Below are 7,500 nucleotides of genomic sequence, written 5' to 3' on the forward strand. Positions count from 1 at the left end.
ATCTCCACCCACCCGGGCCAGGAATCAAAACTGACGAATCCACATCCAGTCAGTGAGTCAAATTACAGTATCTCTACCGTATGCCAAAGACAACTGCATTAAAACTGTACTGAAGTGGTCCAAAACACTCTAAAAATTCAGCTAATGGCATGTAATATGAATTAGTGCTGTCCGACAATTAATCACGGTTAACTGCATTTAAAATAATTACATTATATATATCTGTGTACTATGTATATTTATTGCACGCATGCATATTTTCGCATTTGCATATGCACACAACATGTGTGCATATATTATATTATTTAAAGAAAAACGTTTTACATTTCGCGCGTGGTTAATCACGACGAGGCAAAAAAGATAAAAACATCACAATAATCCACAAGTAATAAACACCACTTGAGTCTATCAGTTAATATCCTGAGAAGCCAAAAGCTGTTCGTAAGAAACACATCCATCAGTAAAATCTATCCATATTAAAATCCATAATAACTCGGGGAAGGTGGCTGGATTTTGACGTGAGACAGACACCAGGAGATGGATTTTTCTCATCGTTTCTCTTCTCCAGATGTTAAACTGCTGTGGATTATTGTGATGTTTTATCAGCTGTCTGGATTCTGATATTTCTATATAAAGAAATATTTCCACACAGTTTATTGAAATGTTCTTCGCTCCGTTGGACCGGTTGTTTTATTAACTTTTCTGGCATCATAAAAGGTTCCTATATGCAAAAAAAACACATCAGTCATGCGAACGCATCCTTATTTTGAGGAGAATGCCGTATTTTCTGCATTAAATACTCAGTTCTCCCAGTGCTACCATCTAATAATTAACTTTGTTACACAGCACTAGTTGGACGAAGCCCACCCCCAGCATTATGATGCTTATTACTGGCATTAGCGCAGCGCTTGAACCGAACACACCCCGTAATCATTAGCACTCGATCCGATCTCGCTCATCAATCATGTTCTCCAGAGGAGCTGTGAGATGTGATGAATAATCCCACGCGTGCTTTGTGAAGGTGAGGCCGTTTTTCACTCTCCGAGGACCAATGAAATCTGCTCGTTCTTACACACACCTGTTCCAGGTCGACCAGAGCCTCCTCTTTCTCTAAAAGCAACAGATCACTTCGTGTATTCCAGTGTTTCTCTTTAATGTCCCTGAGCCTCACTGAACAGATTTTATTTAGTTTTTTTTGTTATGAAGGTCACATTGAAACTCTATTAGAAACTTTTTTGGGGGGGTACTTTTCAATCCCTTACATGCATTTTTAATAATTTTACCCTCATCGCACTTTCAACCCTGAACCACCAAAATTCATAAATTAGAGAGATATTTCTTCTAAGAATAGTATTATTAAATCAATATTAATCAGTTTAATGCGATGCAAAGAGACACGGTATTGAAAAGTAAGAAAGTAGGTGTTCAATGGTGCTTTAAATAGTCAATGCATTTTATTTTTACAATTTTTACAATCGCACTGAAAAACAGATTCATAATCTGTAATAAAATTTAAATACAGATGCAAAATGAGAGTAAAATTGACTTTGCAAAGGAAGTAAAACCATCTCTCCAGTAAGTTGTAACTTTACTAGATAATGCATGGTTTATATTACATTATAAAAGATTATAAAAAAAAAATACTATTTCAGTTAAATGCAATGTAGGCTTATTTATTTTATAAACAAGATTTCAAATAGTAATATTTAATTTTTTTTTTACAGTGATAGTGAAGAAAATACCATAAAAGTAGTGTTTTTCGCAACGACTAAGGTCACGGCTGCTTTCCCAAATACAGTTTCATTTTGTGTGTCTCTGTGTGTCTCTGTGTGTGTGTGTGTGTGTGTGTGTGTGTGTGTGTGTGTGTGTGTGCGTGCGTGCGTGCGTGCGTGTGTGCGTGTGTGTGTGTGTGTGTGTGTGTGTGTGTGTGTGTGTGTGTGTGTGTACCTTCTGTCTGCTCCGTAGAGTAAAGTTCTTCCACAGTAACAATCTGAGCTGCGTCAGGAGACTCATTATCAGCGGCTGACGCGTTGCTATGGAAATATAAACTCTTTTACCCCTGTAGAGAAAGGAAAAAAGCAAATTCATTATCTACGGACAGCTAATTACAGTATTTATTTCTTTTTTTCCTCCAAAGCTTGCATACATTTTCGAAACATTTTTTTTCAAAACTTTACACACAAACCCAAGACGTAACGCAACATGCCTCGCATATCTCGCACAATGAAGCCTAACATCATAAACGCACCTCAAAGGCAAACACCTTTGCCCTGATATTAATTCCTGCCAGATTGTGTGTTTTGCTTCTCAAAAAAAGCTTTCTGTTTAGGGAAATCGTGTTACGAGTCAGGGGCTGAGAATCGGTGCTTGGTCAGTTTTCAGAAACTGTGTGACTAGTAAAGATTTCGCGTTTAACTAAACAAAAGCGCTCGGTGTTTGATGCATATACTGTAAACTGCAGATCCTGAACGTGTGCTAAAGCTAGTCACGCAACCTCATTTTTGTGTGTTTTTTGTATTGCAGGTGAAATCGTATCGGCGGCGTGTCCATTCTCATTGTAGTTTGTCAGGTAGAATAATGCCTAACAACCACCAACGGTCATCCTGATGGGAAAACCATAATCACATCACACCGTTTGAGTGGGTGTGTGATCAATAAGTGGAGTTTCTCATTACACGAGCCACTCTCGTATCAGATTCACATCAACATTGTTGAATTCAGACACGTCCCGGAGCAGCTATCAGACCACATGCTCCCATTTCCATTAGCAGCCACAAATAAATGAAGAGCAATGCAATATTTTTTGTTTTCTCAGCGGGACTCGATAAAGACGTCCAACTCCATCCTCATGGCCACATAAATTCTGTGGCTTTCAGTCCACATTTGTAAGCTTTTATTTAAATAGCGTTCTCCTAAATATTGACTAAACGAACCTTGAGCGGATACGGTGCACATTTAAAATACGCCGTCTTTCTCTTCTGAGAAAACGGAGCTTTGACGTCAACAGAAATGTTATTTTCATCAAATACAATGATATGCCGTTTCGGTCGAAACAAAGTGGGCTGAAGTGATAGCATGCGACATGACTGTCTAAAGGACGTCTGCGGTCTAAAGACTGAAACGAAACAATGTACGAAGAGACTCGATTTCCAGAAGACTGCAGCTTTGACATCGTCTCTCGAATCTGCAGGAAACCCTCCGGGGTTTGTGTTCACGCATTGACTTTCCCCCTTCCCGAACAACAATCAGTTACACATTCACACTCCACCGTCTCCACATCTTCACACCACACAGAGTCACCCTCTCAAGTCTTCACCGCTTCACACTGGAAACAGACGCTTATCTGCTTCCTAATGCTCTGGAAAGCTCTTTACAGAACAGATGTGTGTGTGTTTGTGTGTGTGTGGGTGTACCAGGAGACTGCAGTGTCTTTAGCACAAGCATAAACCTGGCTCTGAGGGACTTTTAATTAGGACTAGTGGGAGAGGTGGGTGTCAGGGTCACCTATGCTTCTCTGGAAATGAGCTCACAGTCATCCTCAAACACACACTCTTCCAGGAAGACGCTCTTCTCGATAAGAGAGAGTTCAGTAGAGTTCGTGACTCGAGTTAGGAGGAGCTTTTATGTTCTTGGTTACATAACATAGCAGAGTAATAATTGCACATTACGGACTTTGGTTAAGTTTTGCTCATCTGATCTCAGTGGTCTGGTCTTAGCCTTGGTCTGATGCCACCACTAGTCTGATATTACTGATCTCGTCTCACTGGTCTGATCTGGTCCCAACACTGTGGTCATAATGAATGAATGAAGCATTTATAAAGCACTTTATTGTGTATCGCTAAAAGCTTTCGCTCTCACCTCAATCCAGCACCAGTAGTGGTCTGATCTCAAAGACCTGAACCCACCTCCGTGGTCCTAATCTCATCATTGTGGTCTTACTGGTCTGATCTTGCTGAAATTATGTCAAAGATCTGATCTGACTGCTGTGCTCAAACTGATCTGATTCCTGTGATCTGATATCACCATTGTTGTTTTATTACTGGTCTCACTGATCTGATCTCAGTGGTCTGATCTCTCCGCTGTGGTCTTGTTGGTTTTATCTAACTACTGTGGCCTTACTGGTCTGATCTCACAGCTGTAAGTCGTTGCTGTGATGGTCTGATCTCACCATCATGGTCATGTTTTTTCTGGTCTGATGATCTCACTGATCTTATACCTGTGATCTTAACAGCCAAATGTCAGCGGTCTGATCTCAACGAACTGATCTCAATGGTCTGATCTCTCCGCCGCTTGTTATTTTAATCACACTGTTGTGGTCTGATCTTACAGCTGTGATAATAATGCTTTGACCGAACTATCCTGGATTTACCTCATAATCTCACTGGTCACATTTCAAAGATCTGGACAATGTTTACTTGCTGCATTTCCCAAAAGCATGGTAAGCTTAAATAGACTGAAGAAAACTCTGGCACCAATGGTCTCGGCGATCTATTTAGTCTTACAGTGTTTTTTTCTTGCCAGTTTGACCTGGTCTGGTTTGAACTTACAGATCCAGTCTGATTACTTCCACTTAATTCGCAGGTAAAATTATCACGTTGCTTTTTATCTAGACACAATAGTAGAGTCTATTGTTCGATCGTCGTGTTTCTTAGCATACATCGTATAGCGCTTTCTTGTTTGAATGAGAAAATGTTAAATGACACAGTGGTTGTTTATTGCGGGATCCGTCTGCCCTTACGGGATACATCTAAGTTAATTAGCTATTTGTCTTTTCCAAAGTGACTTACAGTACAATTATTACGGGGACAGTCCCACTGGAGCAACCTGAGGTTAAGTGCCTGGATCAAGGACACAGCGACGGCAGGAGAACTCGTTTACTCTCGAGGTCACGAATCGTCCCTTCCAGGACTTGAACCCACAACCTTTCGGGTTGCTAGCCCAGATCTTTAACCATCAGACAGATAACTTACTCTCCCTCTTCAAAGGTCATACTCCGTCTGTTAGGGTACATATTCAGTTGTCAGAACAATTACTCCTCTTCTTGTGACACGCTGTCCTTTGGCGAAGGACATTTCCATTTCTAGAGTACGTCTCCTGTTAAGGGAATATGTGCGCATTTTTCTTTTCAGAGGACGTATCATTTTCTCAGCGGGGAAAAAAAAATAAAAATCTTCAGGGGACAGGGCTTTAAAGTGCCCAGACGGGGAAATAGTTTCATGTTTAATTTCACACTAACAAGACCACAAATTTGTTCATTGAAACTCCAGGCTGCCCGGAAGAACACGAGCACAATATCTCTCCGGCTTCAATTTTTAAACGATTCTCCTTCAACATCTTCTGCGAACACAAGCTATATTTTGTCATTTAAGAATATGGATTGCCTGCTAAAGTGACGGCGCCCATTTCCTGTTTGTGACCCAGAAGCAGGTTACAGTCTTTCTCTCGGGCCCTGGCTCTGTCTTTCTCTAGTAATTGTCTCTAGTTACAGTAAATATTTCATCAGGCATCAGCCAGAACATCGTGCAGGAAAAATGACCAACACAGGAACCTTGTATGAAATATGCAGGGAGTAATTTCCTATTTATGAATCACTGTCTGTCATTGCTTTTCCATTCCGTCTCAAAATTTATTTCTGTGGGAAATGGGGCTTCGCACACACACGCACGCACACACACACACACACACACACACACACACACACACACTTATCTCTAATTTTAGGGGCCAATTACCCAAGGACGCACAAGTGGAAGGTGTGAGAACGTGTTGTAGTAAAAAGGTCAGAGAGCAAATTGAAGGCCGTTATGGGATCGGCAGCATTTGCATACGCTGAAAAGCCAGCGATATATTTTTCAGAGATTAAAAAGTGAATGGGATATTAAAATGTCTCTCCGGGAAGGTTCTCTGCGAATTTATATGTCACAGACATTAAACAGCATTGAAAAAGCAACTTGTGTGATGATTTTTCTGTACAGAGGAAGTCCAAACGGTTCCTATTGTAAAAAACATTGTACAGTAACACTGCTACAGTAACATCTAGCTGTAATGTAACTGTAATTTGCTTACCACCTAAAAAAACATTTAAAAACTAAATCATTTAATGTATCAGTAATGCCATTTTACAGTAAAATACCATTATTTTTGCAAGTAAAAACTATACATTTCTAGCAATAAAAAACATTAAAAGGACATTCTTTTTTTAGATATATAGACAAATAGACAGATATATTCAAAGCCTTTTAATATTAATCCATTTAAATCTATATTTCACAAACATGTTTCAGTTATTTATTAAATTTACATTTACATTCAATCCTTTAGCAGATGCTTTTGTCCAAAGCGACTTAAATTGCAGATAATAGAAGCAATAAAATCAATAAAAAGTATCAGTTAGTCCAATGCAGTACATTAAGTCTATTTATCTTTTTTAAGAAACTATATATTCTAAGACTATAATTCCTATTTTTGAATGTTTTGAAAGATATCTGGGAAATATCCTTCTTCTGCACTTCTCAATGGCCAAAGCAACGCTTGTATTGCGAAGGCTGTTTGTCGAGCGCAGCATTCAGTGCCATTATATCCTCAGAGCCTCCGGTCACTCGATCCAAGCTCTGCCATCAGACAAACCACACCGAAGCATCGGCTTTCACCCGCGTCTCCCTCAAGCCCTTCATCACTCTCACGCTGGACTTTATTAGAAAAACACACGGTTCTGACCGATGGACGACAGACGTGAAGGTTAACATCGCTCCCACACTCATATATCCCTGATATAACAGCATTTCAGAACATTTGATCTTCATTTGACGGACCACTCCACAAATCAAGCAGCGTTTTGACATGGGAAATGTTTACTTTAAGGAATAGTTCGCCCGTATTTTTAATGAGCCCATATTTTACTCACCCCGAAGCCATCCTAGGTGTATGTGACTTTCCTCTTTCGGTTTTTTAAAAAATGCATCCTGGCTCTTTCAAGCTTCGTAATATCATGGATATTTTGAACATCCACAGTACTGAGACCTAAAATGAACGTATAATCCCTTCGGGGGTTATCCGCAGCGTCCTCTGAAGCAGATCGATGGATTTTTGCGACAAAAATATTTCCAGTTTTACTATTCTAAATGGAAATATTCCAGCTTCTTGGCTGACTTCTGACTAGATGTGCAATGTGCGTTACGAGTGCAACTTAACCACAGTGAAGAACGTTTTTCTCCGAGGTAACGTTACTTACACACGACATATGATTTTTCTAATGCTATGAGTTCATACTTCTCGCCTCGCGTACTGTTTCTCGCATACGAGGGAACTCTGAGTTCTCTCGGGAAAAACGGGAAGTCGGTTATTTATGTTATAATTCGACAACTAGCACCTAACCCTGATCGTAAGCCTAAAACAGACATTTCCTGAAAAAGCGACCCCTAAAATCAGACGATTCTGAATCTGATTGATTACTTGGTGAAATCACGCTCACCCACAAGGGCCAGGGAACAACTTTTAAAA

General features: G+C 40.0%; 1 protein-coding gene and 1 long non-coding RNA gene across 2 annotated transcripts in view; one reads left to right on the top strand and one right to left on the bottom strand.

The window, feature by feature from the left end:
• Positions 1–7,500, top strand: part of LOC122348901 (receptor-type tyrosine-protein phosphatase S) — an 819,186-nt gene that overhangs the window by 536,323 nt on the left and 275,363 nt on the right.
• The window catches only part of LOC122348906, a 9,084-nt gene continuing 2,429 nt past the window's right edge, over positions 846–7,500 (bottom strand). Inside the window, exons 2-3 of the long non-coding RNA XR_006251385.1 lie at positions 1,948–2,059; positions 846–1,108 (exon numbers count right to left, since the gene is read on the bottom strand). This is a non-coding gene — a long non-coding RNA (uncharacterized LOC122348906). The remainder of the gene's footprint in view (positions 1,109–1,947; positions 2,060–7,500) is intronic.

This window comes from Puntigrus tetrazona, chromosome 7, assembly GCF_018831695.1.
Source record: "Puntigrus tetrazona isolate hp1 chromosome 7, ASM1883169v1, whole genome shotgun sequence".
In the NCBI taxonomy this organism is placed as follows: Eukaryota; Metazoa; Chordata; class Actinopteri; order Cypriniformes; family Cyprinidae; genus Puntigrus; species Puntigrus tetrazona.